Below are 26,430 nucleotides of genomic sequence, written 5' to 3' on the forward strand. Positions count from 1 at the left end.
AATATTTTAAATATTTGGGAATTGTATAGTTGGGGTAATTAGCTCGGTGATTAGCTCGCTTATTTTCAGAGCTTATTTTCTCCCCCTGACATTTGTCGCTGTAATGAGCTTAAAACCATAAATTGGATTTTGTTTCTTTTTTTTTTTCTCCGTTTGATGGACTTCAAAACCATATCATTTCATAAAGTTGAAGATCAAACCGAAGCCGCAATGTCCAGCGCAGGACAAAATGACGTCACACTTTCTCTAACTTGTTCTTCCTCTTCGGGACTCAGAAAATATCGCCACATGATCAAAATACTAAAGCCTCCACTCCGCCGTGTGGTACTTGACCCCAAACAATCCTGTATCATTTAAGAGCTTTGAGTTAGAAAAAGCAAAATGCGAATGTGCGGGAAGGAAGCCGTGTAGTTATGCAAACAGCATTCAGAGTGAAGTTGAACATCATTACCGGTAATAGATCATAGTTAATATTAAAAAATACATGGTCAAGTTGCTGCGAAGCGTACAGAAACACACAGGAGGGGTGACATATTTATTTATTTTATTTTTTATTTTTTTATCACTGAAGTCTGAAGTGAGAGACGAGCTCAGTAGCTGAGGTCTAACAAGGCAGAAAAAACAGAAGCCCATAGACATGGAAGAGGTGGGAAAAGAGGAGGAGAAACAGGAATGTCTTAATGACAGTATGGAGGTTCAAGTTGATCGGGGATGTGAGGAAGAAGAAGAGATGAAGGATGCAAAGGGACCAGACAACAGGCAGTGAAAGGGAAATGAGAGTTGGAGCCATCACAGCATACCTCCAGCTGAGCCGGGCGGCATGGTATGTAAATCACTGCTGCACACCTTTAACACAACAGACAATGCTTAGCTAGCTTGAACTGAAACTTGTTTTTAATTTATTGGGATAAAAGTTATGTTTTAATGGAACTCAAATTTTTCAGGGTGAGAACCATGTCAAATTGATGTTTTCCTAGCTTTTACTTCCGTTTTTAAATTTTCAAAATGGATTCCATGTTTTAGAGATTAAACACGTTCTTTGACCCAATGAAATGAATTATGCTAAATAACCCAAAATTGATGAAAAAGCAACAAAATAAAATGTTATTGAAGTCAACAATAGAGGAAGGAAGTGCAAAGTTGAAAGGAAAGTAAATATTTCTTCTTTTTTTTCGGTTAAGTAAAAAAAAAAGTACATTTGCGGACTTTAAGTTAATAGTTTTTGGTTCCTAAATCATTCACCATTTTGTTCAAGATTTTTTTTCTTCTGGCTAAGATAACACAGCACTGATGCACAAGGAACCTTCAGGTGTCAAAATGGCAGTAAGTGGTCAAACATGTCGTCTGTGTTCACAACAATGCAAACCGGTCGGATTTATAATAGACTCTGTGAAAGTGACGGGTCTTAACTTGAGGCCTGTCCAAGCCAAAATAAACTAGTTATAGGCCATAATTATAGAAGTATATATACGTCTGCCATACAGTGCCATCCCACAAATTCCCCTGCTTCCCTCATAGCACCCCATAAACATTCCCTGATGGTCCTTTTAGTTAAATGAATATAAACTTGTACATTCGTGTTTATTTTTGTGCAGCCTCTTAAAATACACAAGCTTCATCAGAGGTACTACAGACAAGCACATGTTAACCAAGACGACCTCGGTGCGACCTCGCGCGCCCGCTGGGATCTTTTCAGGGCACAGACTCCGGTCGGGAACCTGTGCTTCAGGCTCTGACTCTGAAAACCAATTTCACAAGCAAACAAAAAGAAAGCCTCAAAGCCCTTCGTTTATGAAAAAAGCTGTTTGTATAGGTTAAACAGGGTGTCTTAGTACACAGTACAACACCTGCACATCTGAATATTTTCTTCTAACCCCCCCTGTACCTCCCCATCCCTCTGAGCCATTTTTAACATTACAGAGAACGGTGTTTAGAAAGGGGGGGAAGAATCCTCTAAGATTCAGATGTGTAATTGGTTCTGTTCGATAAACACGGGAATCAATAGCAGAGAACTGGCGTTGTTAAGTCTGGCAGTTAAAAATCTCCTTCCGCCTCGCGCGGTTTAGAAGGCCGTAAAGGAGTTAGTGGTGTGTGCTAACAGAAGACACGTTTACACAAGGGAGCAAGTTCTGTGTTTATCACAAAGCATCTAATTATCCCAGCACCCGTATAGCTGCTGCACCCGGCTCCTGCTGTATAATCAGCGCCACTATTGCGTGTTGATGGAGCTGTGCTGCTTGACCGGGGGACCTTGAACAATTGCAGATTTCTCTCCCGACTGTAAACACCGGTTGTACGTGTGTGTTCGGCGAAAGATGGAGCACACTTCACCTGTCAGCGCTCATCATAATTGCTGGCGGTCGGCTCTAATTTGACAGCAATTATTATGTCAGGAATGAATTCCCTGCTAATCGCCGGGTCTCCAGGCAGCGCGGGGCGCGTTCCGCGGAGACCGGGGGGTGGGGCCCGAGACGCCATGCTCCCGCTGTCGAGCCGGGCCGGCGTCGTCGAGGAAAGAGGTGCTTCGGTTTGAAGTGGCAACAAGCAAATGGGCTTTTCAGGGGGAAGGGGAGAAGAAAGTTCAATGGGAATCTGCTGATTGCGGACATCGACTTTCTGCTTCCTCACTTGAAAAACTGGACAGTGTCTTGCAGAGGTTTTTAAAAACATACATTTTGTTGCAGGGTTTCCCCCAGTGTATTATAAGCCTGGCGGGCCACCAGGCTTTACTTGGTGCCCCACCAGGCTTAACATTGCTTATTTATTTGTTTTTCGAAATGTTTACATTTTTTTAAAGACTTTATAATCAGTATCAAGCATTAATCTTCCAATTACACATAATTATCAAGTGATATTTTAAAATTTTCTGTCAACTTTAAACATTTTTTTTTTTCTCAAAAATATGACGGGCTACTGAATGAATGACTAGCACTCAACCTCTGGGCTTAGCAAGTTTTCTGGGGGAAACCCTGTTACGACTACAAATTCTGTGCTATTTGGGGATTTTATGTGATAGCCCAACACAAAATAGAGCATAATAGTGAAGTGGAAAAGTATTAGTGGTTGTCGGTACAAAAAAAGAGAAAAAAAAACTTAAATCACCTAATTAGTGCATAGTCGACTGATGTGTAATTTGACTTTTTTTTCCATTCTTTTTTTTTTTTTTTTTTTTGCAAGTACAACACCCGGTTCAAAACACCATTACTGAAAAATCTTTCCTGCCTCACTTAAACTAACCAGAGCTTTAACCAGAAAAACAGACATTAGGTTAACTGCAACTGGAGTCCGAATCTTTTTAACGGAGCAACTATTAGTTTTGAACTCAACAAGTCTATTTTTTTATGGTTGAGTGGCAAGAAGAAAGTAATTGCTGAAGAAGAAAAAAAATAATATTGAGAGATTTTATAACTGTTCTGACCCTTTCATTCTGCTGCTTTTCTACCCAGTTATCAAGCAAACAAACGAAAGCAGAAAAAAACACATCATGTTTTTTTTTTCTGACTAAAATTGATCTCATGGTGGGATTGGGAGTATCATAGAACTTGCAAAGATATGTTTTTTCTTAGTGGCCTTGTGCCAAATCGTTCTTGTTAATCCTGCCTCTCAGTCTTGTGTTGGGGTCTCCTGATAAACAGCAAACATGTAGGAAGAAAAAAAATCTTTCGGAGGAAATCAAAGTTGATATTTTACATCTAAAATGCAGCATGCGCAAAAAAGAAAAACCCTAACAATGCACATCAGCTTGAACCCCATGTTTTGGCGTCATCCTGTGCAGACGTGCATTTTCCAGGCAGAGAAACTTTCTCAAGGTTTGACCGTCTCACGGAGCTCTGCTGCCGAGACCCATGGTAACTGTGGAGGGGCCTTCGTAAATCCACAGCTTAGGTGTGAGAATCTGCTGACAGGACACCGATTGGAAGCAGTAAATCTGGGTTTTATGAAAGTCTTGGCAGTAAGAATATCTTTGTCGAAAGGAACCGTACGAAATCAAATTTTTCAGTTTGTCACAAGGCCATGTAGGGGACACAGAAAACGTGGAGAAACTTTTTGACTCGCATGCAAAAAATGCAAATTGTGGAGAAATGGCATAACACCCCGTCTCCATGGTGAAACGTTGGTAGTGGCAGGTTCATGGTGTGGGCATACTTCTCTTTAGCAGGAATAGGAAAAAGCTGGTCAGTTGGTGAGGAGATTAACGGAGATACATTCAAATTAAGAAAATCTGTAAAGAGACTGGTGAAGACCTTTTAACATCCAGGTCTCTTACGGAATGGTTGGGACCAAACCATACTTGCGTATAAAGTCCATAACTATGTCGTAATTCAGAATTAGATGTAGTTTTGATGTTTGCAGATATAGAAACATCAAAACTAATTTGAATCCATGTGATTGGGAGCAGTTTTCCAAAGAACAACGGGCAAGGAATTCCATCTTTACGTTAAAAGCTTCTATGGACATAGACTTCCAGCTATAATTACAGTGAAAAGTGGTCCTACTCTGTATTTTCTCAGTGCCACTGACTGTTTAATTAATGTCACACTTGTCAATTTCCTTCCAATCTCTAATTATGCACTGCTCTGTGTTGGTCGGCCACATAAGTTACCACTAAAACACTTTGAATTCGATGTAAGCTGACAATGTGTGAACACGTTTGTGGTACCGTATTGTGAATACTTTGTAAATAACTCGAGCTCTCCCTGCAATCGTGAAGCTACTCGGCTTAGTGTTTTTTTTTTTTTTTGTTTCTAAATGGATGCAACCTTCATTAGCCAGCATGTGGTATTTTTGCAGCTGTTTATTATTACCAGTATTAACCGTTTTCCGCTTAAAGCGTTCATGGGTGATGATGTACAATTATCAAGGGAAAGGTAGTGCACGGTATCAATTTAAAGTTGCCTGCAGCATATTTAGGAGAACACACAGCCGCGGAGAAACTCAAGGTGTTTGTCTCGCTCTGCAAATCTCTCCAGGGAGAGGCGAAGCCGGAGTCGCTCTGCAGGGAGCAAAGAGCCTCCATCTCAGAGGCAACACTGAAGGGGAGTTTCAAAGAGAAGCTCACAAGAATAGATGGCGTGTTTTATCTCTGCGCTCCACTCCTATATCGGCTTTGTTGTGTTCGTCAGGTTGTAGGGGAGGGGAGCGGGGACGGTTTTCACCTGGAAGCTTCAAGTATTTCAGGATGTTTTTAATGGTAAAAAAAAAAAATGAGTGAAGTTTATTTATTTATTTATTTTTGATTCGCACCCTCCTCATAGAGAGACTGTTGCCTCAGCTGAATGGGAAGTTGACTGCTGGTTTCGAACGCTTTGAATACTAAAGAGTGCAAGACAAAGAGAGATCAGAGAGTGGGAAAGAGTACTGTAAATACTCCTGCATATTTATGCAGGTTTTTTTTTTTTTCTAGCCTCTCCAAGATGGTGCGATGCCAAGTTCAACCCTCTGAGAAGCATCTTCTGTACTTGACTGTATGAAACATTTACAGTTGCACATTTTGTGGCTAAGATAAGTCAACGAAAACAGTTTTCCCTGTGGGTTTGAAGGGTTTTTTCAGTTGTTATGAAAAGATGAGCAGGTCGTGAGTAGTCGGTATCTTATTTGTAGTAGACGGTGCAGAGCATTTTGGAGAAACTGGAAAAACTAGAGTCAAGTCAACTTCTTTCTGGCATAAAAAAACCCCCCTGAAAAATATCCATGAAAATATTTTGTTTGAATTTTTTTTCCACCCATTATATTTCCACATTGAGCTGCATAGTAATACATTTCTTATTGTAAAAAATAAAAAGTGTCTGTAATTGAATTGACTAAATGTTTAAGTTCCCCAGATGCCACAGGGAAGTGTGTCTAAGCATGTAGCACGCTACAAAAAGAACATCACTGACAATCATAAAAAAAATTAGTCCTTGTCTATGTTCCGCTTAGTCGCATTATTGATGGGGCGTCGCTATTATACGAGAAATACAAAATGCAGTTAAATAATGCAGAAATCAACCTGGTTCTATGAAAATATAAATTGTGATCATTTGTGATTAATCAGATGGGTTTGTGCTCATGTGACACCATAAAATAAAGAACTTATTTACATAGAACATGAAAACGTGAAGGCTAAAACTTGTGAAAAAGTTGCACTTTGTCCCCCAATCTAAAATAAAAAAAAGTATAATTTATGTCTTCCCATCAGTTAAGGTTTACAAAGGCTTTTGGACTTCAGCAAGCCACATTGAGAGCCATTTCCTACAAATGGAAAAAAAATGGGACGGCAGTGAACCTTGACAAGAGCGGCTGGCCTAACAAATTACTCAAGACGTGCATTGATAACTCGTCCAAGAGGTCACAAAAGATCGCAGAATGCCTAAAGCACCACTTGCTTCAGGTAAGTCGGTTATAACCAGAGTTTGGGCTTTTATAACAAGGAAAGGAACTATAGCTCTAATTCAACACACTGCTGACCAAAAAACTCCACAAAAATGCCCAAAACACATCATAGAAAAAAAAAAGCATCCTGATAATTCTCAATTGTTTGGAACAATATTTGTGAACTGGAAAAGAAACATCGTACCAACAGTCAAACATGGTGGTAGCACTGTGATGGTCTGGGACCGTTTTGCTGCTTTAGGACCTGGATAATTTGCAGTAGTTGATGGAATCATGAATCAAACAGAAAATCAGACAGAGCTGTAGTCAAGGTATCTTTGATATAAACATGTCTTTGATGATGAGCAAAAACTGCAGAAACCTGTAAGGGCACAAATACTTTTCCATAGTATTAAGTGATAAAACTACAATTAAAGTCTTCGTATCCCTAACAAGAGTAGAGATACTATTTTGACAACAACCCACGCATGTTCTTGTCTCTCATCTCCATACGCGTCTTCGCCGCTGACTCATCCTCCAAAGGTCAGCGAAAGGCGGTTTTGTTTACAGAGTTTTGTGCCTGCCAAAGGTCTTCCATCCGCCTCTCCACCTCAGCTTTTGTGATTCAGCACTCTACCCAACAGGACCCCAGGGCAGCTGCATCAGGCCAGTCGTGTTAAAAGCTACTCCTCTGGCCTTATCTAACCTCTTGCTGTCACTAGTTCTCGTTCTCTGCAAGGGTGTGTATTAAATTAAACGTTAGGCTCTCGCCGTCTCTCGTCTCTCGGGTGATCGCCTTAGTTCTGGCTGGCTGGTTTCGGCCGTGAAAACCCCCTCTCCGGCTTCTCCTACACACATGAATAAACATGAGATCAGGTGAGATTTCAAAGCGCCCTCCCCCTTGAAGGGGCTGTGTTTGAGTTGAGAACCAGCTTGAAGAGCTTGAAGTTTAAAATTTTGGCAGAAAAGCTGCTTAGAAACAATTGTCTCTGCTCCAGACTGTTTCGGTCTATTTCAAGGCGTGATGGAAATGACCTCTTGATGTTAAAACCGGTCCTGTGACAGACCGGTGTACTTGGTGTCTCGTCTGATGGCCGCTGAAAACAGGCATGATAGTTATCCCGTCAAGAGATTTTCCCTCTTGAGCTGTGGCTTTCTACAGCTCTTCCACAGTGATCATGAGCCTCTTGGTTGTTTTCCTGATAAAAAAAAACAATATACCTGCTGCAAAGGCCTCAACGGTTTGTTAGAGAACCTTGGACAACAAGCATCATCACAAAGTCAAAGAAACACAACGGATAGATCAGGGACAAAGTTGTGAAGAGAGTTCAATTACTGTAAACGTCTTTAAATGTATTCTCCATCCTGTTGGCAGCTGCCCACACATTGTTAATATTGCATTAAAATACAAGACGGGCCAGAATTCTGTGTCTGTCTATGTGATGATGGGGTGTTAACAAGGCAAGCCATGGGAAGGATTTTGCATCGCTCGAGCACGCATGGCTTAATTCCTCCAGGAGGATGACTTCACCGGGCTATTACCGCTTCAGCTCGACAGCAAGCCGAATTGTTCTTTTGTTCTGCCAGAGAAGCTCAGAGGGGGTTTCTCGCAATGAATTCCTATTGATTTCTCTGGTCATGTCATCAAATTGTATGTGGCTTGAATCGTGACTACTGTTTTCTCATCTGCTCCCCTAAGGTTCCTCTCCTGTTTAACTTTTTATCCAACATGGACAGGGGGAAGCTAAACAAAGGGAGACGGTGGGTCGGGGGGAGCTACGTCAGGAACAGCATAAAATTGAAGTAAGCGCGACACGGGGAACTTTGGTGTTAGTCACTTGGAGGGTTAGGTTTCTAATCCATATCCTCTTTTTTTTCCCCCTATTGTTTCCAACAAAAGACACAATGCATTTGATGTTGGCACCTTATCGTAGCAGTTCGGCAACGTAGGAGGTTTCTGATACAAGGCTGATGCAAAACAATATTTCCCTGTGCAAAAAGGTAAGTATTCACAGGGGCGTTTGCAGTTATGTTGTGAAAGTCTTATTATGGAGTAAGCCTTGATCTGAATCTCATCTCTCCTAGGTAGGAATCTCCCTCGGGCCCTTCAGTTGAAGTCATGGTAAGGTGGTATTTAAAATATTTCACTACGAAATTGAATAACATTACAATAAAACATCAGTTTTATAATGTATGATGCCACATGCATGTTTACTGATTTAAAGCACTGTACTGTATGACTAGTTGTAGAAATACACATATGTTGGTACTTTTTGAATGATTTACAATGGATTATTATGGGGAATTAGGCCAAATAAGGACACTTTGTATTTACAATACCTCAGACGTTTCAAAACCCCATCAAATATTATAAAGTGACAGCAGGAATATTTCTTTCTTTCCTTTGTATAATAAAAGTACTTTGTTCATGTTTTTTGTTTTAACATTTCGTGTAAAACCATAAACCATGGTATGGTTTATGGTATTTTTTATTTTTTTTAAGTTTATGGTTCTCCTCCCGATCTTTGATCAACCCAAGCTAATGCTGGATTTAACCCAAACCAACTCTCAAGAAAGCCACTTGAAAGTTGAATCTCTTTTTATCAGAGTTGATCTGATTTAAAAAAAAATAAAAAATCATCAGAGCCCAGGAGCCCATCTTAATAGCTTCATGCTTCTACGGCTTGTGTTGTATCAGCAAGAACGAAGGTGTGGGTGTCATTGATAGATTACAGGCACCTCATTATTAACAGGTCAGCATGTTTGCTTCTCTACGCTAATTTGCGATGCTCCTGGAAGACTGTTTGGTCACGATCAACGTAAGCTGCACCTGTATTTGTAGATCAGTTCAGAAGGTGACACCCCATAGGTGCTATTAATTATTTGGGAGTAGACAATAGAGTGCTCCTGCTTGCCGAAGTTAATTAATCTTACTAAATCATAAAAGCAAACCAGTTTTTTTTTAACCCATGCAAACTACTTTAGGGAGCTAAAGAAATTGAATGATTATGACCTAAACACTGAACCCCGTGCTCAATGCATTCCGTCGTCAGCAAAGCTGCTGTTTTTAGATATTCGCCGATACGTTTTATGTCAAAACACGACTGTCTGCCTGTTTTAATGTTTATCAAATGCATTGCTGTAGGTCTTTTTGTGAAATAGCTTCACACTTTAGTCTCATTTGTCCAGAAGACATTGCTCTAGTGGTCTCGGGTTTGTGAAAAACTGCATGATGCCCTGGATGATGATTTGGGCAAAACAAGCCCAAATCATCATCCCTCCACCACCATGCATGACTGAAAAAGCTGCATGTACAAAAATGCTGCTTTCCGTCTTGACAAATATGCGCCTTTAAGGCAAAGTGGGGTAAAACTTTGAATTTGACATTTTGGGGAGACACTAACATTAGCTCTTCGTAGAGATAAAGTGGCTGATGTGGTTAGTTTCATTTGAATTTCTGTTCTCCACGGGAAACTCCAGGGTTTCGGTTGCAAAATGAAATTTGCATTTTCTAAATATATTTTAGTGTATCTATTTAGTCCTTTGCAAATGTGGGAAAATATCTGAGACGTCACTAAAAAGGTACATTTAATACAATGTACATGCTTTGAACAGTTAGATCAGGTACCAAAATAAATAACAATATGAGATTTTATTGTTAATTTATATTGATTGCATGTCTGTTTGAGTGAAGCTCTGGTTATTTCCGCTGCTTTTGGGTACAGTTGGTTTCTAACTTCCATCAGCTGTGATTTCTATCACACCTCCCTGCTGTGTTGATTCAACATCAGTGTGTTGCGTGACTTGTATGCAGTTTGTAAAGACTTAGTATCCTTATGAATGCAATTGTACCATTGTGTCCTTTAGTTCATGTAAAAATAGGCAGAGAAGCTGGAGGCTGCCAGAGCAACTGACGCTGAGGGAGGCACCATGATTGAGGTCCGCAGGTCAAAACGTGTGCTTGTTTTTCTAACAGGTTGTAATGTGAAATCCTGGCAACAAAGCATGTCCTAAACTACAATATTTTTTCATATTTAATTCTGGCCTTAGCTCTCTGCACAAAAAGGCTGCAGCTTCATAAAGTACAACAAACTATTTGTAATTCCGACGCCGTTTTCGGTCTTCGCTTTCTCAGTCGCTCATGTCTTTGTGAGGGAAACAAACGATGTACCGACTTTCCACTCACAGCCACTTCATATTGGAATCTGTTTTTATTTAATGACAGATCTACGTTTGTTGTGCGTTTTCGTTCACTTTTTTTCCCCACTCATTTTAAAACCAAGTACAAATCAAAACGATATTTCTTTTTTTGGTTTTTATTCAACACAACCCCACCATGTACATTCTTAAATGACCAAACTCTTAAATGACCAAATTCCTTAAATTTCTTGTGGCACTTGTAGCCTTTATTTGCAGCAATCAGAAAGGAAATTGGTAGAGAGAGAAGGGGAGAGGATACAGCAACGTTCCCAGGGCTTGGACTTGAAACCTGGGCGGCTGTGTGGAGGACTGATAAGGGGCTCCTGCTCTACCAGAAGTTTAAGATTTGGAGGAGCAAATCAGAGGTCTTCCAGAGAAAACAGCAGAGAAGGAAAATGAACTAGATAACAGGTCGCATACGTTAGTGTGTTACAAACAGCAGGTTACGTGACCAGGACACCCTGGGGGTTCCTGCTGCCCAGTGACCATTGGTGAGACACTGACTCAAAGGAACAAATTAAAGGGAATATTTTTAACATTTCTGGAGAATCAGACATATAATATTTGATTTTCCTTTGGGATATATATGTGTATGTTTTAATTTAATTGAATTTAGGTCATTTTAGGACACAGAATGAAAGCATCCTTTTCCTCTTCCTTTCTTTTCCATTTCCTTTTTAATTGGGCTGTGTTTTTCTGTTTTATGTATGCACACAATGAAAAAAGCAAAAACTGAATTTTCTACTTTCTTTTTGCTTTTTCTTTTACGTTTTGAAGTGAAGTGTGAAGAGAACATTTTAAGTCGACGCAATGAAAACAACTCTAATTGTTCCTTTTTTTTGGAAGGAAGACACTAAATGACGTTGACATTTACAATAAAATTATGATCCATACAATAATTAAACAAATTTGTTTTTTCTTTTTTTTGGCTGAAAATAAGCATACTTAGCATTTAAACACAATGCATTAACAAAGAACAGCACACTATTATTACATTTTTTATTTTTGAAGGAACTATTTACGTGGGTTTACAAAAGCTGAACTGAGATTAATGGCCGTCCTAGCAAGAGAGTGACTGTGGGGACAAAAGTGTCTTATGGAGTTTATGACTGATCAGGCTGAAATTTATTGTTAGTGGTTGGTAATATACAAAAAATAGGACTATGTTCAATCAGTATGAATACTTAAGCAAGCCACTGTAGTTGAGTCTATGTTAAGACTCAGCTGCACTAAAACTAATATGACTAGTAATCCTGTGTTTCTATGGTCGATTTGTCCCTTTGGTCGTCTCAAACATTTGTCAATTTCACTTTGAAAAAAGTCACTGATCCACATTTTCTTATGCCTTGCCATTTATTTCATAGCCATGTTCGTGAACCATGGTGTACCAGTTTATTTTTTGTTGTAGCGTATTTTTAAAGGGATAAAGTTGCTAAAATCTCACCTATGGTTTAATTTATATTTAATCTGAAAACTTTGGATTTCAATCGTTTCCAATTAGTTTGGGTTTGGGCCTTTTAGAATCTAATAAAATATGACAGATCAAGGATCCTTGATCATTGCTAAGATACCTCCTGCTCATACATTGGAGACATAAAGCACATTTTCTTACGGATTACTACATGTGTAAATGTGAAAAATTACTTTAAACCACTGACTGTCACTGTCAAAGCAGGCATGAATTATTTCACGATCAATACGAAACGTACTGCAGTAGATGCTCCCGTTTCATACCTGGAAGGTGTGAAATGGGGTGTTGCATTGTTAGGTGCTGGTAATTTTAGGTGCATAAGAGAGGAAAATCAAACATCTCAGCTGTCTCCTTGTTGTGTGAATCCTAACCCTATTAAAAAACTGTTGGGCAATTGATCTGTTCGAAAATTTAAAAAATGGATGGAGCAAAGCGTTTTTATTTGCGCTCTATAAGAATTGATTGATAACTAACAAATACTGTACAGAAGTTCACAATAATTGCAGCAGAGCTAAGAACCTGATTTTATTCTTATTTGTGTCAGCTGAAAATCACTCCTTTGTATCATTCGTGATACAGTGCTTGAGCCTCCTTTGATTCTTTCATCAATACTCTAACATTAGATCACTTTACAGACTGAAATGCGACGACTTAATGCGCCTACATTTGGGCTGAACTAAATGGTGCTTCTGTTACGATCCATAGGTTTTTGTGGTTTTAGTTTCTAGAGCTTTCCATACAAGTTCGGCTTATTTGTTGGATCCAGTGACCTCCAGGTCGCTCGGCAGAAATGTTTTGCCTGGTCAGGTCAGCCTCGGTAATGCCAGCTTGAACTCCCTGCTTCACTGGTTTGACCTCCGACTCGCCCACCTCAACTGTGTTTCATTAGGTCAGCCTACGGGAAGTAGTTCTCAAAATGTTCCTGTTGGATCAATAACACATCTATTTCAAACTTGTTTGCTGCATTTTGTGTACAATGTTGATATTAAGCATTCCTCATCCTGAATTACACATTGTTTTAGTGTGAAGAGATGTTTACACAATTGACTTTTACAGCATAATTTATTTTTTTTTTTTACATTTTTTACTTGTTGAGCTTATATATGCTGTTTTTTTTTTGTTTTGTTTTGGGAAGTACCATTTTTGCAAAATCCAGCAAGAGAATAACTATTCATTGGTTGAGGCAATCTTTCTACATACGCTTAATGTTTAAAATGTGGGGGAAAAAACTAGCTGATGCTGATGTTATGAAGGTGACAGTTAAAAAATATTTTTAACAACCTTTGTTAGTGATTAGCAACACGTGGCTAACTATTCCAGCAGCCAATTTTGTGAATTTTCCAGATGGTGAATATCACAGGACACATAGCTCTCACTGCTATAAATCTGCAAAATACAATACAATCCTGACACATGTATCTGTAGCCATATGAAACTGCTGTCTAAATATGACTTGTCAGATAAGCTTCCAGGGTGACTATAGCTAATATTTTACCTGCGGCAACACAGAACCACATGTCTGCATCTCTGTATTTGATACCGACATCGGACCAGATCAGTCACAACTGTATTCAGAGTGTAAAAAGATTGCACAGATTCCTATTGACTGAGTATGTATGCACATTATTACACATCAAATTTACCTGTAATTCTCCTTGCATTATTTGTTCCTGATCCACCGGCTGGATGATCCTCTCAGCACATTGCTACTCAGAGTACATGAGCCAACTGTAAAACAACCAGCAGAGGATTTACCAATCAATAAACTATCCCCCCTGGACCATTGTTGCTCTCATTAGCTCAGAGTCTTAACATGCTGGTTAGAAATCTTTTCTTACTTTTGCCTGAGGTGCTTTACAAGAAGGGGTTATGTAAGAAAAAAAGAAGAAAAAAAAACGTACCTTTTTTCTCTCACAGTTGGGCTGTTAAAATGTACTCTTTTTCTTTTTCTTTTAACGGTAAGCAATCCAGTAAACAAAGGCTTATCAAGACCCAATGCATCAATGAACCGTAATTATCTATTAGCGCCTTAATGAGTCTGCTGAACCTGCACAGTTTGTCAAGACTTTTGTGTTAAGGTCCCATTATTTTTAAAAGAAGTTAAAGCGTCCTCTGAGGATTTCTTAAAGTGAGCTTTAAGAAGGAAGTTTAAGTTTTTCCTGGCCCTGCTAAGTATGGTAAGGATTACAGATGGAGACATGTTGGTAGTATTTTTTTTATTTTCATAATTCCATCTAAATTTTCATCTGTGAATCTGTCAGTTTCTATCTATTCAGATTATCTTCCAATCATCCGTCTGTCAATCTCTTGCTCCGTTCATCTTTTCCTCTAAGCCGACCATCTTATATATATATATATATATATATATATATATATATATATATATATATATATATATATATATATATATATATATATATATATATATATATATATATATATATATATATATATATATATATATATATATATATATATATATATATATATAGCTGACTGTATAGCTCAATAGGTAAGTCACCAGTCTTCCACCCGGGAGACCCGGGTTCGAGGCCAGGCTGGGGGCTGGGGCAAAAAGTTACAACGGTGACATTGAGCTGTCAGTGTGGGTCCTTAGGCAAGACCCTTGGAGCTATATAGCCTACCTCATACCATGAGAGACACAAATAAGCACGACATGCCGGCTCAGACGTCGCCCGGTCAAACAAGGTCTGCGTCAGGTGCTGGGGAACCAGAGCACCCTGATGAAAAGTGGGCTACTGGAACAAGACGGAAATGGGCGAGAGGTGAAAACATGGATCTGTTGGAATGCTACTACTCAAGTAATCCTAGTCAGAGGGGCTACATGCAAAGACTGTGGCCAGGTCAGAAGGCCAGGTCAGAAGGGAGTCAACTACAACTCCCCGCCCAGAGACTGGGTATGTAGCCCCAGTAATGAACCAACCATCTGAGCTGGACGAGGCAGCAACTGACCTGAGAGAGAGAATCATGGCCCGAATGAACACCAGACGACCCCGATGCCAATTACAACGGCTGAGTGAAGTACCATCAGAAAGTCTCATTGAAGATGTGAATGCAGCATTGAGAACGATCCCTACCAACACCATAACAGAAACCAATGAGCTGATATACAACTCAGCATCAGTGATCCTTGAGATGCTTGGTTATGAGAGCAACCATGAGACCCAATACCCACCATGGAAAAGACGGTTAGAGGCTAAGATCAAGATAACAAGGAGGGAAGTGAGTCAACTGTCAGAGCTCCAAAGGGGTGCAATGAAAAGATCAGTACCCAAGAAGTACAGCCAGATGCCCATACCTGAAGCACTCGAAACTGCCAAACAAAGGCTCCAAGCCTTGGCCAGCCGCCTAAAGAGATACACGAGAGAGAATGAAGCCAGGAGGATTAACCGGCTCTTCGCCACCCAACCAGCTAAAGTGTACTCTCAATGGCAGGGTAATAACAACAGAGCAGACCCACCCAGGCTGGAGACTGAACAATACTGGAAAGGCATATGGGAAAGGGAGGCGTCCCACAACAGCAATGCACAGTGGCTAACCTCTCTACGAGAGGACCACAGCAACCTCCCGGAACAAGCCCCGGTAACCATCACTGTGGCAGATGTCCAAGACAGAGTCTCGGGTATGAAAAACTGGACAGCACCAGGACCTGACATGATCCATGCCTACTGGCTTAAGAAACTCACTGCCCTCCATGAGCGACTGGCAGCTCAACTGAACCAGCTGCTACAAAATGGGACTCACCCTGAATGGTTAACTGAAGGGCGCACAATCCTGATACAGAAGGAACCCTCGAAGGGTTCAGTCCCATCCAACTATCGGCCAATAACCTGTCTCTCTACAACATGGAAGCTCATGTCAGGCATCATAGCGGCTAAGATAAGCGGGCACATGGATAAATACATGAGCAAGGCACAGAAGGGCATAGGCATAAATAGCAGAGGAGCCAAACACCAACTCCTTGTAGACCACACAGTTGCCCGAGACTGCAAAACCCGACACACCAACCTGTGTACCGCTTGGATTGATTACAAGAAAGCCTATGACTCAATGCCACACACTTGGATCATTGAATGCTTAGAGATGTACAACATCAATAGGACTCTAAGAGCCTTCATTGCAAACTCGATGGGGCTGTGGAAAACCACCCTTGAAGCCAACTGCAAACCACTTGCACAAGTGTCCATCAAATGTGGCATATACCAAGGAGATGCTCTGTCCCCACTGCTGTTCTGCATAGGCCTGAACCCTCTCAGCCAAATCATCAACAAGACTGGCTACGGATACCGACTCAAGAATGGGGCCACGATCAGTCACCTCCTCTACATGGATGACATCAAGCTGTACGCCAAGAGCGAGCGAGACATCGACTCACTGATCCACACCACCAGGATCTACAGCACTGACATTGGGATGTCATTCGGACTAGAGAAGTGTGGTCGGATGGTTACAAAGAGAGGGAAGGTCGCCCACACAGAAGGGGTCTCACTCCCAGAAGGAACAATAGCAGACATAGAGCACAGCTACAAGTACCTGGGAATACCACAAGCAAATGGCAACCTCGATGAGGTCACAAGGAAAGGAGCCACAGCCAAATACCTCCAACGAATAAGGCAAGTCCTGAGAAGCCAGCTCAATGGCAAGAACAAGATCCGTGCAATAAACAGCTATGCCTTACCAGTAATCAGATACCCTGCCGGAATAATTAGCTGGCCAATGGAAGAGATGAAGGCCACAGATGTTAAGACTAGGAAGCTACTAACCATGCATGGAGGGTTCCACCCCAAATCCAGCACCCTGAGACTGTACACGAGCCGTAAGGAAGGAGGCAGAGGACTAGTGAGTGTGAGAGCCACTGTCCAGGATGAAACATCCCAGATCCATAAATACATCAAGGACAAAGCCTCAACGGACGATGTGCTCAGCGAATGTCTCAGGCAATGGGGAACAGAAGACAAGGTGCTGGAAGTACCATCATGGGAGGACAAGCCCCTACATGGGATGTACCACCGACAAATAACTGAAGTGGCTGATGTCAGGAAAACCTACCAATGGCTGGAGAAAGCTGGACTCAAGGACAGCACAGAGGCTCTCATCCTGGCCGCCCAGGAACAGGCCCTAAACACCAGAGCAATAGAGGCTCAGATCTACCACACCAGAGAAGACCCAAGGTGTAGGTTGTGCAAGGAGGCCCCTGAGACAGTCCAGCACATAATAGCAGGGTGCAAGATGCTGGCAGGGAAAGCGTACATGGAACGACATAACCAAGTGGCGGGCATAGTGTACAGGAACATCTGTGCAGAATATGGACTGGAAGCCCCGAGATCAAAGTGGGGAACACCCCCAAAAGTGGTGGAGAATGACCGAGCTAAGATCCTGTGGGACTTCCAGATCCAGACAGACAAGATGGTAATGGCGAACCAACCGGACATTGTGGTGGTGGATAAAGAACAGAGGAAAGCCGTTGTGGTGGATGTAGCAATACCAAGTGACTACAACATCAGGAAAAAGGAGCATGAGAAATTGGAGAAGTACCAGGGTCTCAGGGAGGAACTGGAAAAGACCTGGAAGGTGAAGACCACAGTGGTGCCTGTGGTCATCGGGGCCCTCGGGGCAGTCACCCCCAAACTGGAGCAGTGGCTAAAACAGATCCCAGGAACAACATCAGACATCTCAGTCCAGAAATGTGCAGTTCTAGGCACAGCCAAGATACTGCGCAGAACCCTCAAGCTCCCAGGCCTCTGGTAGAGGACCCGAGCTCAGAGGATGAAACAGACCACCCGCGGAGGGTGAGAAGGGAATTTTTTTTTTTTTATATACACATCGCTTACAACATCAGCTGACTGTGCAGAGCTGGTAACAAAAAGGAGCAGGAGCAGCCCAGCCAGCTGTAATGAAAAGTGTCCACACTGTACATGAAGGCGATGGATTCTGTGTGCTGTCAGTTACTGCAGTACAACCTTTATCACAAATCAATTTCAGAGGTTAAAGTCTAGGTCAAAGCCGAGATCTGGCCTGCAGACAGAACCGATTCCACCATCTCTGGGCCAGCCTCAGCCAAGCAATAATCCAGAGGGAACAATGTTTCATGGAGCATCCTGCCTCTAATTGGCTCATTTATAATTCTTTATATACGTGCCTTACTTAATGATTTCCATTCTTTGCTGTAGGAGAAAAAGATTGCGGCAGACTTTTCTTTTAAGGCATACACTGTTAAAAAAGAGAAACAGTGGAGGTGTGTGTGTGTGTGTGTGTGTGCGTGTGTGTGTGTGTGTGTGTGTGTGTGTGTGTGTGTGTGTGTGTGTGTGTGTGGGTGTGTGTGTGTGTGTAACTTCCTGTCAGGGTAACTCTTTGATTAGATTTTTTTGAAACTTGATGAAGCAGTGGAGCCCAAGCAAAGGCATCCATTGTTAATATGATGGCGGTCTGCAACACTTTTCTTAAAACTGCAATCAATGTCGTGAGGCAAGTGCTACCCTTTGAATGTTGTAGTTTGTCCACAAAGATTGCGTATTTTGGGATTTATTTTGTAGTAATTTGCTCGTTTGTATGTGTAAGCAAGGCTCCAATAATCAATTGGGATGGGAAGACAGTTCAATCCTCCTGCTTATTTTTTGAGCCTGAAAATACAAAATGCACAACTACCTGTTGTCTTACAGCTACAGAGCCATGCAAAATTGACTGGCACTGGGACTTTTTCCACATTTTTAAAAATCAATTTTATTGGGATTACCAACAAATGTGCAAAATTGTAAAATGGAAAGTGGGAGCATTTGTTTCCAAGGTTTACATGGAGGAAATCCATGTAAACCTTGGAAACCAAATCTGTTCCCTGAGCCCTTTTGGCTCAGGGAACAGATTTGGTTCATATATATATATGAATCTGTTCATATATATATATATATATATATATATATATATATATATATATATAAAAGATGGTCGGCTTAGAGGGCTCAGGGTAAGCCAGCCTCTAAGAGCGAGGCTGGCTTACCTCGCTCTTAGAGCCAAGCACTCTCAGCAGCAGCTAGCGTGGACCCAAAACAATGTGAAGAGACGCTTTGTTAATGTGCGAATAAGAGGGCCAATCAAAAGCAAGATAAAAAAATAAATAAAGAAAATAAAAACGGAGGCAATTTAAGCTGTGAAAATTAAATTGTTCAATATTTCTTTTAGAAAAGAATAAAAAAAAAACATTTGCCCTTCCCCATGCACCACTCTACTGGAACATTACCATTCAGCTGACCTTATTCCATATCATTCCTTGGTTCAAAAGTTCACGTCAGGAGGTACGTACATGCGGAACATAATTCTCTGCTCGCTCTGCTGCTGTCTTTGCTTCAGCGGGCTATCGGCGCTTCATCTGATGCTCGGCTCTAATCTGCAGACTCGGGGGTGTGTTTCCTGCGTCGGGGCTGTGGCCCAATCCATCTGTCTTCATCAGTGAGCTGAGGCGGTTGTGTGCTTGGGCCAGCAGGACCCCGCTAAGCACCAGCTGCTAGCTGCCTTTTACACTGATTCCCACCAAGAGGGACATATTTACAGTACAGCGAGCTTCCCAGTAAGACTCGAGGATCTTTCAGTTCCTAATGGCTGAATTTTTGTTTTGTCTTGGGGTTTCATTTTGTTTACTCATTATTCTTTTTTTCTTTTTTGGGGGGGGGGGTATTTTTTCTCCGCAGACTGCGCTACATGTGGTATTTTTTTTAATCACTTTGTCATGCTATCAAAACCACATATGTGGGTTAATAACTAGAAAAGACTAATGCTCTTAAGGCTTCATTGAAACATTAGAAATGTGCCTTTTAAGTTTTAAGATAGCTTTCTTTCCCCAGAATGGTGAGGCTATCTGGTTTATCACCAGCCACTTGGTTTTATTCTACAAGTACTCAATTCACAAGTACTAGTTCTAACATAACCTTCTTCACAATCATTCATTTGATTTTCGTTCAGGCAGCAGCATTAATCAATTGGTATACGATGCTGTCCTTTTTGTTCTAGGAAGCTACAATTTCAAATTTAGTTGAACATACAAGAGTACGCCCTGAAGTTTGAGGTCTCTCATCAGCCTTGTACTCAACTCAACATCCAATATAGTCACTAAGCATATATTATTTGTAAAATATGCATGCACAAAAGCAAGGCTCTCAATTTACTGGTTTGTCTACTTCCCAACTCTTTAAATGTAGTCATGAAAAATAGATCGTCATTCAGAAAAGGACAAACACGTTGGACCAAAAGCCAAAATCACAGATGTTTTGGTTAAACTCCTGGACCTGTTACTCCCAAAATAGAAAAATATGTGCACTTACTTAAAATGTAGTTTAAACAGTTTTCTGTAATGACAAGTGAAATAAGGCAAAGGCCGTTTTTTAAAATAATTTTTTCAATTTGATTTGATTATATTTAAGTTTTAGTCACATTTTTAAGGGTGACAACAACATTTAATGTGTATGTGTGGCGTTGGTAACAGAGAAAGCACACCTCCTGGAATCAGTCACAGTAACTGGATCGATTTTTAAGGAAACGCTACTTTGTATCAAGCTAATCTGATGAACCCCCATTAACAACTCCACCCTGGCCTCCAGTTGGGTCTGCGGTGAGTGAGAGGGGGAACACCTTGTTTGGAAATCAGTTTCCCCACGTGGGACTGCAACTAGCTTGCCGTAGATCCAATGTTCAGGCGCAGGAGACAGTTAGACCCATTATTATCTGCTACCCCAAAATGTCACTCTACTCCAACTTTCTTAATTCGTACAGCACAAGAATTTACTGTTTATGTCAAAACTGGAAAAAAAAAACAAAAAACAGCACGCTTTAAATCTCTGCCACTTATCTGACAGAGACGATGATTACAAGTGAGACTTTAGCCGTTGGTTGCGCACTTGGCTTACAAATGGAACGCAGTGGCTGGTGGGCTTTCATCTGTCACTCTGGTCTTACTGTTTTCGGCAGCAAGCGACGACGGTAGTGCTTATTGTTGCAGACACAAGTATCGGTGTCTGCAACAATAAGCCACGAGGGGAAGAGAACATGAACGGTTTAATTTGATACCGATGGTACAATGACATCCTTTGGCAGGTCCACAAAAGAAAGCCTTCTGCCCGTCGTCTCGGGCCGTGTGAATGGCATTGTCACGGAACGCCATCCAGCGAGGCCATGAGCACGATTGACTGCGAGCCCAGCCGTGTGTTTTTGTACATTATTTTTCTGCAAGGCGTTTCTGACAAATGGCAGCGCGAGTGAACGCACACTGCCGTCTGTGTTACTTTACGGCGCCCGTGAGGCACTTGTGGTATTTCATGTCTCTCGAAGCGTCGTATGCGTCAAATCGAAGTTGAAGCGACAAATCTTCATAAAAAATTAAAAATAAAAAAAAAGGGAGAAGCCCAGTGAAGAACCTATTTAGCTACGATTTGCTTTGACCTTCGAACATGTTCTGTGTTTTATCATTTAACAGATTTAGAGGTGAGTGTAGGCAGCGTCCCGGAGGAACAAGCACTCACTGCAACCATCTGAGGAGCGTTGGAGATGGCTGCGGTGATGAGAATTGGCTCTGGATGTGAGCAGGCTGGCTTTCCGCCTGAAAGAGGACAAAAGGTGGATCCTGCCTTTGGTCTCACTCTTACGAGCGTGATGGTACATTTGGCTTCTCTCTTTAGTGTACCTCTGTTTCTTTGGGACTGTGGTGCTGTGACGGCACGCCGCAGATTATAATGTACTGAACTTTTCAAAAACCGTTCTCCACCCTTGAGCATTTTGGTGTCTTGCTCTTTAGGGCCATTTCGGTTGCAGCTACTATTTACTGTTTCGTCTCTGCCAGCCTTTAAACGTGCAAAGACTGAAGTGTTTGCCAAATCTCCTCATCACAATGCCTCAAATTTCATGAAACGGAGAGCGTTTAAACAGCAGTTTTCAATGGCTGCCACATGTTTCCATTTGGATTTATATCTTCACTTTGACTAGGCCATTTTAAGACATAAATCTGCTTCAATCTCAACCATTCCACTGTAGCTCTGGGTGCATGTTAAGGTTTTTTTGTCTTGTCAGAAGGTGAACTTGTTTGTAATTCTGGCCTATGCAAATATTTCACATTAGCTTTTTTAAAATTATTATTATAAACTGATTATTTGATTTTTGAATACAGTTGTTTACACTGGATTTTGTTGATTGGTACCAAAAACCATCTAAAATGTTAATTCTGCACCCTATAGATACTTTTTTGGTTGCCTACATGATATATCTCATTATAAAGCGTCGATGTTTGCAAAAATGTGGAAAGAAAGTTGTGACGGGTCTCTGGTAGCTTCTCAGACTTCTATATCTTCAGCTGTTTATGTGCAATTGCACACAATCTGAGTCAAATCACTTCCTCAACCTTCATGTTTCTGTCATTCCTGGACCCACACTCTTGACAACTCTTGATTGAAATGTGCAACATTTATTTATTTATTTATTTATTTTTTTGTTGCTTACTTGCACTGAAACACTGGCGAAATACTGCCTTCCTGCAGCATGTTGCTCGGTTTTTCATCATTTTCTCATAATCTTACTTCTTTTTTTTTTTTCCCCCCCTCTCCTCCCCGAGGAATTACGCTTGAACCTTAAGAATGTGTTCCACCCAAACTGTGTCAAACTCCTCAGATATGCAGTAAACAAAGCTGGCATCTAACTGCAGGGCGGGATGCTGTGCCATTTGTGCTGTGCTGGGGGACAGCGAGCCGGTTTTCTTTGCAGGCATACCTTTAAAATGTTAATTGTTGTGCTCATTTTTTTATAATCGAGGGAGAAGACTCTTCCCCCTAAATATAGCCGCGCTTGCTCGCATAGACCAGCACTGATTTATATTGCATAGGGAAGACGTTTAAGTCGGCTTTCCCACAGGTTTCTAACACCACCGCTTTATGCACATTTTAAAGCTGCTGCTGAACCTAAAAGCTGCCCAAGAGGGAGTTGTAGAGCAGATCGTATCGGCAAACAAGCACAGAAAGAACCGAGGATAATCTAAAGGCAAGCGCTAGGGCCTTTTCTGTAGTGACTCATTTTATCACCTCTTTTTTTCCCTGACTCTTATTCTTCCTGATCCCTGAATTTATACACCTTCACCTCTGAATCCTGCCTTCATCTTTTGCTCAGAAAGCCTTGTCTCTACATCACTCTAATGGGAGTTGCTTGTATGTTCCCTGTTAGTCAAACCATCCTAGATCTGCTGGGCTTTTCTTATTTTTATTTTTTTTAAGGAAGCATGCCATTTGTCTGTGTGCCATGCTGATACCAGCAGGCCTTTTGGATGCTTGCTATCATTTCCTCTCTTAAATTGCCAAATTTAATTGCGGCAGTGAAATGAAAGCCTTATCAAAACTTCTCCCGATGTGGGGCAAACAAATTAAGATTTCAGCCTTTTTTCTTTTTACCTTTCTTTTTAAAAAATATTATTACAACCTCTCTCGTCTTTATCTCTTACAAAAGGCCGTGCGTTGTAGTTCAGAGGTAAAAAGTCATTAGAAATCCGTCTTTGAACCCAGATCATTTGCCAGATCAGGTGGAAAGCAACCTCGTGAGATTACTGGTTCGCAGAGTTGAATGGTAATATATCGTTTTCGAAGCTGCGTCTGATCTTCGTGCACGGCCAAATGGCGTACAAGTCACAAGCAAACGACGGACGTGTTTTCAGATCTCCACGTTTTTTTATTTTTGTTTTTTTTTTTTCCCGTATGGTCCAGCCGTGTTATCTTAGCAGCAGAGATCTGTTTAAAGAAAGACGGGACGATAATTTAGCATGCTGGCTTCATCAAAGCGCCTCTGATTGCTTTGAAATGTGCTGTGATGTAATGTTTTCCCTCTCCATTGCTGCCGACAGGACACATAAACGCCGCCTCTTTCCAACGCAATTCAAGAGAGAGTGTGTCACTTCTTTCCCGTGTCCACGCCGCTGCACAAAATTAGTCATCAAATCGATTTTTGTCTCCAGTCGCCGCCTGAGTTTGTTTGTAAAATCTGCGAGGGCAGCCGCTTTGTTTCATGAAAGATATCAGCAAAGGCAATTAGAGTTAAAATAAATATGCACCGCACAAGAGGACTTAAATTGGTCTTTCTAGCCTAAAGTTTCAAATGATCAACTTGACATAATTTGAATTTTTGAAGTGAGGTCTGACATTGAGTTAATATCTGACCTGCAGTAAATAGCTACCTTAGTTTTTCATTTACTGTGAGTCCAAATAAGGTGGACTGAGATGCTAATGGCTAGTTTGCAAGGGACATGACCAAATGGGATTTCTACCATCTCAAGCGTTTCATTTCAAAACTGCAGAGGAGCTTGGCACCACTGATCTTTCCGCGTGAAACAAGTGCAAACTTAAAACAGAGCATGTGACATTTTCTAGTCAGAGTAATTGACTAATGGACAAAATAAGGCTATACAATTCTTGGAGTTACATATATAGAGCCCACAATTTTTCTGCATGTTGCACAGTTTTACTTTGATATCAGCCAGTTGCTCTCAGCATAAACATGTTCCTTTTTCAGTGCTGTCTACTATAACAAGCGGTTCACTGAGTGCCCGCTAATGTTGAAACGGAAAAGTCGAGGATGTTTTAATTCAAAAGAAAAGGCACTTAAGTGACCACTTTTAAAAGAGCGCATTTAGATTTGAAAACTAGAGATGAGTTCAGCAAAACTGACATTTGTCAAATTTGCACAACGGTTTAACAAACAAGGGGATTTATATTAACCTTATACTTTTAATAAAGATTGATTTGTGACTGTGTGCGTGTTTTTCTTGTTTGTTTTAGAGTTTATAGAATAATGATCCAAACATGATGATGTTGTTTGCCAACCACCATTACAAAAATAGGAAGACGATCAGAGAAATACTATGAATATATTAAAATATATACAGATGTATCAAAGAAAATATTTGGATCAGAGTCATACATCGTACATTATTCCTGAGTATTTCTGACCAGACATTTTGAAAATATAATGGAAATATAATGAACGATGTTTAGAATCAAACATATGGGATTAATTGTCTTATTTGGATGGATACCAGCTCATGTTGTTATTGAAGAGGACATGAAACGGCAGATAAAGTTGCTAAGGAGTCAGTCTACTGTACACATTTTAGTTGTAATGATTGTAAAAGTGAGTCGAACAGACGTAAAAAGCATCATGAAGAAAATGAGAAAAGATGGCAAAAACGATGTGAAGAAGAAAGAAAAGGTAGGTAGTTTTGTAGGACTTGGCGAAGGAGAGATGAGGAGTGCCGAAAGGAACAGAAGGTAAGAAGTAGTCATATCATGTTTTTGGAGATTCAGAATTAAATGGCACTTTATTGACAATAGAGAATATAATACTGGTTAATAAGATTGTGGAGAAGATGAAACTGCATAGAATATATTTTGCTATGCTGTCAGAAATCTGGAAGTGAAAGAGTTGAGCAGATTTTCTTCCTAAAATGAAAATAAGATTAAATTCCTCTGATATATTACAGAGACGTTTAATAGCTGATTGTTCTCATTCTTAAGCTTAATAAATTATCTGAGATTGGCTCGTTTATTTGGAAGGATAGTTTTTTCTTTTCAGTTCACACTCCATTCCAGTTGGTGGCGGTAACTCGCACCCAATTTTTTTTTCTTTTGCCAATTCCTAATAAACCTCAAGAGAAGAAGAAGACCCAAGATGACAGAGGGCAGATGTGGTGAACTTGGACCAAAGGACTGGGAAGTGAACAAGCAATGGTTCGGCACATTTTTCGTTGCTAAATATGTCAAGGTACGTTTTTAACACAAATTTTTCACCTCTATATGCTTGTGCAAGAAAGCTTATTTCCGCTGTTTGGCAGTGACTTGCATTGATGTTGCAAACGCTTTGCTATGTTTTTCCAAATGTAATCTATTGTTTAGGTTATGTGTGGGTTCTTTCCTGAGTTAAGCTAAAGGAAAAAAAAGCACTGTTTTGAAACCTACTAAACCAGTGGTTTCAAACTCGAGTCCACAAGCACCAGTGACCTGCAAGTTTTAGGTGTCTCTGCTTCTGCACACCTGGCACCAATACGAGCTAATTAGCATAGCTCCGTAGAGCTTGACGGCATGCTAGTGAGGCAGTTTTGCTTTTTATTCATCTGTGTAGGACGAGGGACACGACTAAACGGGAGGACGACACTGGTTCTTTTAGACTGCAGATTGAGACTACTGTTTTAAACTAACATTGAACCATTTGGCTGCTCATTTTATGCTTAAAAAAACTTTTATTTTTGAGCATTCACAAGAAACTATCCAAGATTCTCAATTGATCTTTTTTTCTTTTTTGAAAGATTGGCATTTCCATATTTTAAAAAAACAAAAAAATCTAGATGTTTTTACTAGTTCCAAAGTGATTTTGAATAG

General features: G+C 40.7%; 1 long non-coding RNA gene across 3 annotated transcripts in view; it reads left to right on the forward strand.

Moving 5' to 3' along the window:
- The first annotated feature begins 1,932 nt into the window (after positions 1-1,932).
- LOC103459477 (uncharacterized) overlaps positions 1,933-26,430 on the forward strand; it is a 190,910-nt gene continuing 166,412 nt past the window's right edge. For 2 of the 3 annotated variants that reach the window (XR_014086034.1, XR_014086036.1), the window contains exons 1-2: positions 1,933-8,473; positions 21,504-25,816. This is a non-coding gene — a long non-coding RNA (uncharacterized LOC103459477). The remainder of the gene's footprint in view (positions 8,474-21,503; positions 25,817-26,430) is intronic. The other variant, XR_014086035.1, reaches the window with a different exon arrangement.

The sequence above is a fragment of the Poecilia reticulata genome, chromosome 23 (assembly GCF_904066995.2).
Source record: "Poecilia reticulata chromosome 23, P_reticulata-male-v2, whole genome shotgun sequence".
Lineage (NCBI taxonomy): Eukaryota > Metazoa > Chordata > Actinopteri > Cyprinodontiformes > Poeciliidae > Poecilia > Poecilia reticulata.